The sequence below is a fragment of the Oncorhynchus nerka genome, linkage group LG17 (genome assembly GCF_034236695.1).
Source record: "Oncorhynchus nerka isolate Pitt River linkage group LG17, Oner_Uvic_2.0, whole genome shotgun sequence".
Taxonomy (NCBI): Eukaryota; Metazoa; Chordata; class Actinopteri; order Salmoniformes; family Salmonidae; genus Oncorhynchus; species Oncorhynchus nerka.
This window is the reverse complement of record NC_088412.1, coordinates 48,230,732-48,244,721: the sequence shown is the minus strand read 5'-3', so window position 1 is coordinate 48,244,721 and position 13,990 is coordinate 48,230,732. Positions and strand designations below refer to the sequence as shown.

Below are 13,990 nucleotides of genomic sequence, written 5' to 3'. Positions count from 1 at the left end.
GGTACAGAACAGAAGTCTGAGCGCCTGCCTGTCCGTGTATGTGCAACTCACTGACACCACAAATGAATATGTTCCTTTGGGAAATAAAAGTTGATCTAAATCTGAAAGTTTCAAGGTCTTGACAAAAGTCTAGACTACAATACGTAGATGACCTAACATACCCATGACAAAGAGCACGAGCATGGATGACAATCAGGATTATATTACACTGACACTTTTTTAATGGAATGCCAATCATTGGTTTCATCAGTCATGGACAGGATAGTGACACATCGTGAAACTATAGGCCTAACTGATACAAACTGGAGAAAAGAAAGAAATGATGACATAGACGTTCCAATCAGGGTAGGAGGTCAGTGGTGTAAAGTACCTACGTAAAAATACTTTAAAGCTTAATTTGTTTTTGGGGTTATCTTTACTTTACTATTTATATTTTTGACAACTTTTACTTCACTACATTCCTAAAGAAAATAATGTACTTTTTACTCCATACATTTTCCAGAACATCCAAAAGTACTCGTTACATATTGAATGCTTAACAGGATAGGAAAAATGGTTCAATTCACACACTTATCAAGAGAACATCCTTGGTCATCCCTACTTCCTCTTATCTGGCAGATTCACTAACCACACATGCTTACTTTGTAAATTATGTCTGAGTGTTGGAGTGTGCCCTTGACTATCTGTAAACTAAAAATAAAAAATAAAAAATTCTGCAATTTGGACTGCCTAATAGAAGTCATTTGAAATTATTTATACTTTTACAATTTCATCTACTTTTGATACAAGTATATTTAAAACAGAATACTTTTAGACTTTTACAGAAGTAAAATTAACTTTCACTTTTACTAGTAATTTTCTATTAAAGTATCTTTACTTTTACTCAAGTATGACAATTGAGTACTTTTTCCACCACTGATAGGGGTTTGAGGAAAAGAGAGAGGGATCTTGACAAACATTCCCGGGAGAGATATCTTCTGAAAAGTCTCAAGGTTTTCCCAGGCAGCAAGTGGGAGACGACGGGGAAGAGGGGGAAACGAGTGGTGACCTCTGTTAACTCCTCGCTGCAGGAGGCTCAGCAGAGAGGAGGGCAGAGGTCTTCTGAAACTCTCACAAACACACGCACACATATGAAAGATCAGCCAATCAGAGTTCAGAGAAGATAAATTATTAAATAAAAACACCACCTGATTCAGGAAACCAGCCTGGGGCCACTGGTGCATGTGATCTGGATAGGGCCTGATGAGAGGAGGACACAGTAATGTGTGAATATGTGCGCGCGTGTGTGTGTCAGAAGGCCTGTCCTCTATGGCAGGGTAATGTTTAGGACATTGCCAGCAGTAAAATTGGAGCTCAATTTCCAAAAAGACAAGCGCTTTAACTTTGAAATTGTACTGTATGACCGAAATTGACAGAGTGGGTAACACTTCCTCTCCGCGGACCCGGTACAGGGACCAAAAGAACCGCTCAGAGATTAACAGAAGATCAAAACACACACCTCAGGGCTGACCTCTGATGAAAACAACAGGACACACACAGCAGGCTGTGCTGGGCCCAGTGTTTGCGGTATTAGTGATAAGTAATCTTATGAAAGAATTACATAAGGTTACTGAGGCTAAGGCTTTGGCACTATACTGTAGGGCATCTGAAACACATGGATTTCACTCCCACTACCCCCTTCTTAAGTAAACAGTAAGCAAAATGTCAACTCTGTTTGGACAGTATGGGGCAATGTGATAACCTACACTCTAGCTGAGGAAAGCTTAACTCCGTTCTCTTATATCGAGGCAGAGTTAAGTATTGATAACTGGTCGCACGATTAGCTGAATAAATTGAGTCGATACATGTAAAAACGCCAATTCTAAAAATGCTTACCTGTACCTATGTTTGTCCCATAGAATTGCGGCTCTTCCACAGGTTGTCAATCACCATATTCTTATCGGCAGACTCAGCAGCCTCGGTTTTTCAGATGACTGCCTTGCCTGGTTCACCAATTACTTTGCAGACAGAGTTCAGTGTGTCAAATCGGAGGGCATGCTGTCCGGTCCTCTGGAAGTCTCTATGGGGGTGCCACAGGGTTCAATCCTCGGGCCGACTCTTTTTTCTGTATATATCAATGATGTTGCTCTTGCTGCGGGCGATTCCCTGATCCACCTCTACGCAGACGACACCATTCTATATACTTCCTGCCCGTCCTTGGACACTGTGCTATCTAACCTCCAAACGAGCTTCAATGCCATACAACACTCCTACCGTGGCCTCCAACTGCTCTTAAACGCTAGTAAAACCAAATGCATGCTTTTCAACCGTTCGCTGCCTGCACCCGCACGCCTGACCAGCATCACCACCCTGGATGGTTCCAACCTTGAATATGTGGACATCTATAAGTACCTAGGTGTCTGGCTAGACTGTAAACTCTCCCTCCAGACTCATATCAAACATCTCCAATCGAAAATCAAATCAAGAGTCGGCTTTCTATTCCGCAACAAAGCCTCCTTCACTCACGCCGCCAAACTTACCCTAGTAAAACTGACTATCCTACCGATCCTCGACTTCGGCGATGTCATCTACAAAATTGCTTCCAACACTCTACTCAGCAAACTGGATGCAGTTTATCACAGGGCCATACGTTTTGTCACTAAAGCATCTTATACCACCCACCACTGCTACTTGTACGCTCTAGTCGGCTGGCCCTCGCTACATATTCATCGCCAGACCCACTGGCTCCAGGTCATCTACAAGTCCATGCTAGGTAAAGCTCCGCCTTATCTCAGTTCACTGGTCACAATGGCAACACCCATCCGTAGCACGCGCTCCAGCAGGTGTATCTCACTGATCATCCCTAAAGCCAACACCTCATTTGGCCGCCTTTCGTTCCAGTTCTCTGCTGCCTGTGACTGGAACGAATTGCAAAAATCGCTGAAGTTGGAGACTTTTATCTCCCTCACCAACTTCAAACATCTGCTATCTGAGCAGCTAACCGATCGCTGCAGCTGTACATAGTCTATCGGCAAATAGCCCACCCATTTTTACCTACCTCATCCCCATACTGTTTTTATTTATTTACTTTTCTGCTCTTTTGCACACCAATATCTCTACCTGTACATGACCATCTGATCATTTATCACTCCAGTGTTAATCTGCAAAATTGTAATTATTCGCCTACCTCATGCCTTTTGCACACAATGTATATAGACTCCCCTTTTTTTTTCTTCCTTTTGTGTTATTGACTTGTTAATTGTTTACTCCATGTGTAACTCTGTGTTGTCTGCCCACACTGCTATGCTTTATCTTGGCCAGGTCGCAGTTGCAAATGAGAACTTGTTCTCAACTAGCCTACCTGGTTAAATAAAGGTGAAATAAAATAAAAAATAAAACATACACTAAGTTGACTGTGCCTTTAAACAGCTTGGAAAATTAGAGAAAATGATGTCATGGCTTTAGAAGCTTCTGATAGGCTAACTTAGACCAATTTACATAATTTGAGTCAATTGAGGTGTACCTGTGGATGTATTTCAAGGCCTACCTTCAAACTCAGAGCCTCTTTGCTTGACATCATGGGAAAATAAAAAGAAATCAGCCAAGACCTGAGAAAAAAAATCCAAACGCCTGAAGGAACCATGTTCATCTATACAAACAATAGTATAAACACCATGGGACCAAGCAGCCGTCATACCGCTCAGGAAGGAGACATGTTCTGTCTCCTAGAGATGAAGGTACTTTGGTGCGAAAAGTGAAAATCAATCCCAGAACAACAGGACCTTGTGAGGATGCTGGGGGAAACGGGTACAAAATTATCTATATCCACAGTAAAACGAGTCCTATATCAACATAACCGAAAGGCCGCTCAGCAAGGAAGAAGCCACTGCTTCGAACCCGCCATAAAAAAAGCCAGACTACAGTTTGCAACTGCACATGGGGACAAAGATTGTACTTTTTGGAGAAATGTCCTCTGGTCTGATGAAACAAAAATAGAACTGTTTGGCCATAATGACCATCGTTATTTTTGGAGGAAAATGAGGGAGGCTTGCAAGCCAAAGAACACCATCCCAACCGTGAAGCACAGAGGTGGCAGCATCATGTTGTGGGGGTGCTTTGTTGCAGGAGGGACTGGTGCACTTCACAAAATAGATGGCATCATGAGGAAAGAACATTATGTGGATATATTGAGGCAACATCTCAATGTCACGCCCTGGTCTTAGTATTCTGTGTTTTCTTTATTATTTTGGTTAGGCCAGGGTGTGACATGGGTTTATTTTGTGGTGTGTTTTCGTATTGGGGTTTTAGTAGGTATTGGGATTGTGGCTTAGTAGGGTTGTCTAGCATAGTCTATGGCTGTCTGAATTGGTTCTCAATCAGAGGCAGGTGATTATCGTTGTCTCTGATTGGGAACCATATTTAGGCAGCCATATTCTTTGAGTGTTTCGTGGGTGATTGTTCCGGTCTCTGTGTTTGTAGTCACCAGATAGGCTGTATAGGTTTTCACGTTACGTTTGTTGTTTTTGTATTGTTCGTGTTTCATCATCATTAAAGATGTATCTAAATAACCACGCCGCATTTTGGTCCGACTCTCCTTCGACGGAAGAAAACCGTAACACTCAAGACATCAGTCAGTTAAAGCTTGGTCGCAAATGGGTCTTCCAAATGGACAATGACCCCAAGCATACTTCCAAATGGGTCTTCCAAATGGACAATGACCCCAAGCATACTTCCAAATGGGTCTTCCAAATGGACAATGACCCCAAGCATACTTCCAAATGGGTCTTCCAAATGGACAATGACCCCAAGCATACTTCCAAAGTTGTGTCAAAATTGCTTAAGGACAACAAAGTCAATGTATTGGAGTGGCCATTGGAAAGCCCTGACCTCAATCCTATAGAAAATTTGTGGGCAGAACTGAAAAAGCGTGTGCGAAAAAAGAGGCCTACAAACCTGACTCAGTTACACCAGCTCTGTCAGGAGGAATGAGCCAAAATTCACCCAACGTATTGAAGGAAGGCTACACGAAACCGTTGACCCAATTTAAAGGCAATGCTACCAAATACTAATTGAGTCTATGTAAACTTCTGACCCACTGGGAATGTGGTGAAAGAAATAAACACTGAAATAAATCATTCTCTCAACCATTATTCTGACATTTCACATTCTTAAAATAAAGTGGTGATCCTAACTGACCTAAGACAGGGAATTTTTACTAGGATTAAATGTCAGGAATTGCGAAAAACTGAGTTTAAATGTATTTAGCTAAGGTCTATGTAAACTTCCGACTTCAACTGTATATATGCAATATATTATATACAGATCTCTGACACAAGTAAAAAGTCGCTAGTTGTATTCGATAAAAGATTGATCTCAATTTGTGTCAGAGTATCCACTCATTTCGGTCATTTGCGAGGTGTTAAAAACGATTCAGTGATGTAAATGACATAGAATTGCATGAAATACATGAAATATATATATATATATATATATATATATATATATAATCATTTTGGACTCTGCTAACAAATGTTCCCCATGTGTAAATCCTGAAAATGACTCCATTCAACTGTAGCCACAAGGCAATGTCCTGTGACATGTAAACTACATGGAAACTACTACTAGGCCCCTTCACTAAGCATTTCCTTCCTATCCACAGCATCACTGGAATTTGCACATTGTATAGGACCTTCCTTACTCACAATTACATAGATACAGAGCCTTCGGAAAGTATTCAGAACTTTGACTTTTTTCCACATTTTGTTACTTTTCAGCCATATTCAAAAAATTCATTACAATCTACACAAAATACCCCATAATAACAAAGTGAAAACAGGTTTTTGAATTCTTTTGCAAATGTATTACATGTAAAAAACTGAAATACCTTATTTACATAAGTATTCAGAACCTTTGCTATGAGACTCGAAATTGAGCTCAGGTGCATCCTGTTTCCATTGATCATCCTTGAGATGTTTCTACAACTCCACCTGTGGTAAATTCAATAGATTGGACATGATTTGGAAGGGCACACGCCTGTCTATATAAGGTCCCACCGTTGACAGTGCATGTCAGAGCAAAAACCAAGCCATGAGGTCAAAGGATCTGTCCGTAGAGCTCCGAGACAGAATTATGTTGAGTCACAGATCTGGGGAAGGGTACCAAAACATTTCTGGAGCATTGAAGGTCCCTAAGAACACAGTGGCCTCCATCATTCTTAAATGTAAGAAGTTTGGAACCACCAAAACTCTTTCTAGAGCTGGCCTCCCGACCAAACTGAGCAATCGGGGGAGAAGGGCCCTGGTCAGGGAGGTGAACAAGAACCTGATGGTTACTCTGACAGAGCTCTCTGTGGAGATGGGAGAATCTTCCAGAATGACAACCATCTCTGCAGGACCCCACCAATCAGGCCTTTATGCTAGAGTGGCCAGACGGAAGCCACTACTCACTAAAATGCACATGACAGCCTAATTGGAGTTCGCAAAAAGGCACCTAAAGGACTCTCAGACCATGAGAAACAAGATTCTCTGGTCTGATGAAACCAAGATTGAACTATTTGGCCTGAATGCCAAGCGTCATGCCTGGAGGAAAACTGGCACCATCCCTACGGTGAAGCATGGTGGTTGCAGCATCATGCAGTGAGGATGTTTTTTAGCGGCAGGGACTGGGAGACTAGTCAGGATCGATGGAAAGATGAAGGACCTCAGACTGGGGCCAAGGTTCACCTTCCAACAGGACAATGACCCTAAGCACACATCCAAGACAACGCAGGAGTGGCTTCAGGACAAGTCTCTGAATGTCTTTGAGTGGCCCAGCCAGAGCCCAGACTTGAACCCGATCTAACATCTCTGGAGAGACCTGAAAATAGTTGTGCAGCAACGATCCCCATTCAACCTGACTTGAGTCTATGCCAAAGGTGCTTCAACAAAGTACTGAGTAAAAGGTCTGAATACTTATGTATATGTGATATTTCAGTTTTTATTTCATTTTTATAAATGATTTGTCATTATGGGGAATTGTGTGTAGATTGATGAGGGAAAAAAACAATGTAATACATTTTAAAAGAAGGCTGTAACCTAACAAAATGTGTAAAGAGTCAAGGGGTCTGAATACTTTACGAAGGCACTGTACATCTCTTTTCCTAATCAAAGTGAGAACATATAGAATTAAGCCTGCCCTATTACCCCAAAATATCAGTCCAAGATGGACATCAGACTGACTGAGCCATAAGGCTGCCTGAACAACAAAGTGTGGAGAGTCTTTCACAGAAGCGAGAGAGAGAGCGAGAGAGAGGATAAGATAGAGAGAGAACGTTTTGTACCATTTCCTCCATCCATCATTCCCACTATTCCTGTTTTCTGACTAGAGAGATAGAAGAAGGAACTATTTATCAAACACATTGGCTGATATACACAAGCAAAAGCAAAATCCCTTACTGCAGGGATTAAATTATGAGCTTTGAGGAATGAAGGGGTCAGGATTACACCACAACCAGGAAGCCTGGCTATGATTGGTAGAGTCCGATGTGTAAGCCTCTGCTGAACAGCTCAGAATGGTCATGGAGTACATTGACGTGGATGTGACGGAAACAGGAAACCATCCATGGTTAAATCAGCTCTGGGAGTCTGAGTAGGGGACAACAGTTCAATTGCCACTGGAATGTATACATTAATGCAAAATGGTGGATGCCAACCTGACAGTGAAAGGGGGAGTTGACAGTTTTAGCTTAATATGTGACCTGACCAGGAAAAACTCTGGACCAGAATTATAGCTCAACCTATGCTCTCATTTCAGAGAAGTGCGGATGAGGAGAAACGGTGTACAGTAGAAACCATCATTTCCAGTAAGTATTAAGTACTGTATTGTCTCTGTTCTGCAAAAACAACCAGGAAGTGATCCCAATGACCTCTGTGTGACTTATACAGTACATTATACCCCCAGCTGAATCATCCCGCCTTGACAACAGTCTTGATGGGGGGATATGCCATGGAAATGGGGAGCGATATAGAGGGAGCAAGTGTGAGAATAGTAGAGAGTCAGGAAGGGAGTGAAGAGTCAAGAAGTAGGAGGGAGATCATTCGGGGACGTGAATTGACTGAAAGACAGTAACAAGAGAGACTAAGAAAATGACATCGAGAGAGTGCCAGGAGAGAGCAAACAAGACTCTTTCCCTGAGCACTGAGCAAAGACAGTGGGCATTGTCAAGTTAAGTCTGTTTAGCTCATGAAACATGGGGATTGGGGAATGACTGAAGGGCTATGGACATCCCCTTACAGATAAACCACATGATTTCACATGTGGAAAATCACATGATTTCACATGTGAAGTCATGTGAAAATGTGTTTTAGGAACACTTCACGTGATCACGTTTTCTACATGTGTAGTTTCATATTATCACATGTTGCTTTACATGTCACATGTTATCACATTAACTTCACATAACATCACGTAATCACATAAAACGTGTTTTGATCAAGCTGGACATCTTAGTTACTTCCTGGTCTCATTCATGCTGGCATCAATTTTTAAAAATTAAAGTATTAATAGGAGACCGAATGCGATCAGACCATCATCTAATTGGCCTCCATATAACTCTTACAGAATTTACTTAGAAATTGAATCAAAACCTATTGGATGACAATTTGTTCTTAACTAAGACAAAATAATTCATAATTTACTTTTTTTTCTGCACAACATAGGTACAGCAGATCCCCTTCTTGTATGGGACACTTTTAAATGTACTTTTAAAAGCCATCCAATACTATACTCATTAAAACAAAAGTGGTTGTGGTCAAAAGAGATTAGACTAACAATGGAAATAGAGGAAGTAACAGCGCAGGTAGATGGTAATGACAACTGTCCTATAAAGGTACAAAATAGGTTAGAGGAAAAACAAAAAGAATGGGAGGTACTTATTCAAGAAGATCAATAAAGCGAATTGGATGGATTTGGATGGATTTTTTTATTTAAATGCACTACATTGAATCTTCAACGTAGAAATGCTACCAAAAATAATTTACGGAAACTCGTTACAAATGATCGGAGTCATCCATGATTCACCAAATTGAAAGAGGACGCAAAATATTTTGTAGATAATATACGACAATTACTTGAAACAATTTAACATTATGAAACATCAAAGATACCAGATCTGATCTTCATAGCAGATTTTGAAAAGGCGTTTGATAAAGTACGACTATAATTGAAATATAAATGCCTGGATTACTTTAATTTGGGTGATTCTCTTATACAACGTGTTACAGCAAACTCAGGTGTAAATAATGGTTACTTCTCAAAGTATTGAGCTTTTTCTATTTATTATGGGCATTGAAATGCTAGCTATAAAAATGAAATCCAAGATGAACATCAAGGTGTAAGAAATCCAGGGGATAAAAACAAAAGTTTCAATCTTAAATCCGCAATCTGGACCCCTGCAGAGTCTCATTGAAGATCTTGATCACTTTTCTAGCCTCTTTGGATTTTGACAAGTGTACCATATTACATATTGGGTCGTTAAAGTGTCTACGCTTACCAATAAAAAGGGGTGGATGATGAAGTAGGCATACTTGGTATTCCTATCTCCCAAAATATTAATGAACTTACTACAAAATTCAATAGAAAGTTTCCAAAAATAGACAAGATTCTGCAACCATGGAGAGGTAAATACTTGTCTATGTAAAAATCACATTGATTAACTCGTTGGTCCTATCACAGTTGACTTACTTACTAATGGCACCGCCTACTCCAGATGACTCGTTTTTTAAATCGTATATGTTATTTTATTTGGAATGTTAAACCACACAAAGTTAAACGTGCCTATTTATATAACGAATATGAGTTTGGGGGGATAAAATGATTACATATTAAAGCTTTAAACCTCTCACTAAAAGCTTCACTCACACAGAAGTTATACTTAAACCCAAAATGGTTCTCCAGTAGATTATTAATTAAGGCTCATCCTTTGTTCAAACACGGCCTTCATACAGATTACAACTTCTCATTTCCGACTAATTGAAAATGTAATTTTGTTTAAAGTGTCGCCCTTTAACAAACCATACAAAGCTGGTTACAATTTCAGTTTTATCCTCGAGAGAAGATAGAACAAATGTTATTGTTAAACTGAATAACAAATATTCTTTATGGAATAAAAAAAGTATTATATTTATTAATGACATTATGAATAGAAACAATGGAGTTATGTCACATATGCAGCTATTGAAAATATATGTTCAATCCAAACTTATAACCAACCGACTGCAACGTTACCACAAAAATGAGGAAGCAAGTGGAAGAGGGAGAAGGAACTTGGTAGTCTGTCATATATTAAAGATACAAATTGGCTGAAAATATTTGGCATAAATAGGAAAATATACCACATTAATTTGAGGACAAAAATGAAACTGTTAAATAAATGGGAAGACATTTTCGATGTACCGATTCCAGAACACATGGTTTATGAACTGATAATAAAAACAACACTTGATTCAACACAGAATCATTTAAATTGAAAAATTCATTATTTTTTTGCCACCAACAATGCTATATACAGTACCAGTCCAAAGTTTGGACACACCTATTAATTCCAGAGTTTATCTTTATTTTTTACTATTTTCTACATTGTAGAATAACACATATGGAATCATGTAGTAACCAAAAAAAGTGTTATATCAAAATATATTGTATATTTGAGATTCTTCAAATAGCCACCCTTTGCCTTGATGACTATTAGCATTCTATTAGCATTCTCTCAACCAGCTTCCCCTGGAATGCTTTTCCAACAGTCTTGAAGGAGTTTCCACATGCTGAGCACTTGTTGGCTGCTTTTACTTCACTCTGTGGTCCAACTTATCCCAAACCATCTCAATTGGGTTGCGGTCAGGTGATTGTGGAGGCCAGGTAATCTGATACAGCATTCCAACACTATCCTTCTTGGTCAAATAGCCCTTACACAGCCTGAAGGTGTGTTGGGTCACTGTCCTGTTGAAAAACAAAAGATAGTCCCACTAAGCACAAACAAGATGGGATTGCGTATCGCTGCAGAATGCTATGGTAGCCATGCTGGTTAAGTGTGCCTTGGTTTTCTAAATAAATCACTGACAGTGTCATCAGCAAAGCACCGACACCATCACACCTCCTCCTCCATGCTTCACGGTGGGAACCACACATGTGGAGATCATCCGTTCACCTAATCTGCATCTCACAGACACGGTGGTTGGAACCAAAAATCTCAAATTTGGACTCATCAGACCAAAGGACAGATTTCCACCGGTCTAATGTCTGTTGCCTGTGTTTCTTGGCCCAAGCAAGTCTCTTCTTCTTATTGGTGTTCTTTAGTAGTGGTTTCTTTGCAGCAATTCTACCATGAAGGTCTGATTCACAGTCTCCTCTGAACAGTTGATGTTGAGATGTGTATGTTACTTGAAATGTGAAGCATTTATTTGGGCTGCAATTTCTGAGGCTGGTAACTCTAATGAACTTATCCTCTGCAGCAGAGGTAACTCTGGGTCTTCCCTTTCCTGTGGCGGTTCTCATGAGAGCCAGTTTCATCATAGCTCTTGATGGTTTTTGCGACTGCACATGAAGAAACTTTCAAAGTTCTTTATGTTCCACATTGACTGACCTTCATGTCTTAAAGTAATGATGGCCTGTCGTTTCTCTTTGATAATTTGAGCTATTCTTGCCATAATCTGGATTTGGTCTTTTACCAAATAAAAATCTTCTGTATACCACCCCTACCTTGTCACAACACAACTGATTGGCTCAAATACAGTAAGAAGGAAAGAAATTCCACAAATGAACTTTTAACAAGGCACACCTGTTAATTGAAATGGATTCCAGGTGACTACCTCATGAAGCTGGTTGAGAGAATGCCAAGAGTGTGCAAAGCTGTCATCAAGGCAAAGGGTGGCTACTTTGAAGAATCTCAAATATAAAATATATTTAGATTTGTTTAACACGTTTTTGGTTACTACATGATTCCATGTGTTATTTCATAGTGTCAATGTCTTCTCTCTTATTCTACAATGTAAAAAAAATTGTACAAATAAAGGAAAACCCTTGAATGAGTAGGTGTGTCCAAACGTTTGACTGGTACTGTATGGGGTAATAGAAATAATATGAAGTGTTTTTGGAACACTCCACGTGTTTACATGTGAAATCCATGTGGTTTTTCTGTAAGGGTCATCATGATATGCAGAGAAATCCCACCAACACACACATTATTTTAAATCAAAAATGTTCTCAGTAAAGCAGTGGACAGTAATGTAGACAGTAAATGCGCACATGCAGTAATTAGTACACATTCTCAGCCAGGTACAGTAAGATGGGAGTCAGAAAACACTGAGGGATTCATTGAGAAGGCCTATTTACTGAGACTTCCTGTTGTGGAATTACTACTAGAGCTGCATGGATAAACAGGACGCGTCTGTCTCCATGGTACCGCAGTCTACACGGCCAGACTGAGACGGCAGTTTTATAACACAGAGAGGAAAACAGCCACAGAGGTGTCAGACACGACAAAACGCACACAGCATGCACACACACACAGCAGACATACACACAGCATGCACACACACACAGCAGACATACACACACAGCATGCACACACACACAGCAGACATACACACACAGCATGCACACACACACAGCATGCACACACACACAGCAGACATACACACACAGCATGCACACACAGCATGCACACACACAGCATGCACACACACACAGCAGACATACACACAGCATGCACACACACACAGCAGACATACACACAGCATGCACACACACACAGCAGACATACACACACAGCATGCACACACACACAGCATGCACACACACACAGCATGCACACACACACAGCATGCACACACACACAGCAGACATACACACACAGCATGCACGCACACACAGCATGCACACACACACAGCATGCACACACACACAGCATGCACACACACACAGCAGACATACACAGTTCAACATGTTGAGTGTGCTGACAAGCCAGAGACAACATAAGCACCGATCACTTCTGGTGTAGTGACTGCATTTCATCACTCAACTCTTTTTGGTGGTAAACTTTGCCAAATCCTTCAGGCTACTTCCTGGGACTGGAGGCAAAAAAAAGGGCCAATTCCTCAGAATTCCCAATCAGTGTGTTTTTCCAAAAGCTCTAGTCTGGCCTGCATGGTTCTGGTGGTGGGAAGGAAGAACATTGAGCGTTCAGTTCCCAAACTCAGTCCAGCCCACACTCTGCACACGTGACCGAGTCAGAGAATAGAGACTACACACGTCTGCTACAATACAACCACCATGGCTCTGCATCAGTTTGATGGCAGAATAAAGGGCTCGACCTTGACATGATAAGAGATGCAGTGTAGTGAGTAGAAACATATTCAGTTGATGAATTAGAAATGAGGTGGAAGTATCTGGAGATAGCACACTGAAAATGCTCAAGAATGAACATTCGGTTGAAGTAATTTCACACTGGCAATCTAGTCCGATTTCAGAGCACTCTGGTTTGAGAGTGCCAGAGCGCCCCAAAAAATTGAGGAATTTACAAACATCCTAAACTCAGTTGTTATGACAGGTGTGGGTAAACTTCGGCTGAAAAACTTCATGAAATTGTTGCCAGTTACACAGTTAATAACTAACCAAGATCTTTACTCTGCTAGGGCGAGTAAAATGTTTAGAGCGACGTGTTCTCTCATTTGTGCCTGGAAGTAGCCAGCAAGCTAGCCAACTTTAGCCTGTTAGCTTGGGTGCTTGGCTGCCATTGTCAGAACGGTCAGAACGCTCGTATCAGCTGTACTCCTCGGCCAGTGTTCAGTGTACACTCTGAGCACTCAATTTACAAACAAACAATATGACAACGCTCAGAATTTGTGAATGCCCAGAGTGCACTTTGACACTGTAGAGTGAATTTACAAATGCACACGTAAGCGGCCAACAAACCGAATCTAGAATGCAGAAACTGTGACGTTGCAAAGCCGTCATGCTAGGATATGCAAATAAGAGG

General features: G+C 40.7%; 1 protein-coding gene across 1 annotated transcript in view; it reads right to left on the bottom strand.

Moving 5' to 3' along the window:
• LOC115145347 (3',5'-cyclic-AMP phosphodiesterase 4B-like) overlaps window positions 1-13,990 on the bottom strand; it is a 111,370-nt gene that overhangs the window by 88,837 nt on the left and 8,543 nt on the right. The window lies entirely within an intron of this gene.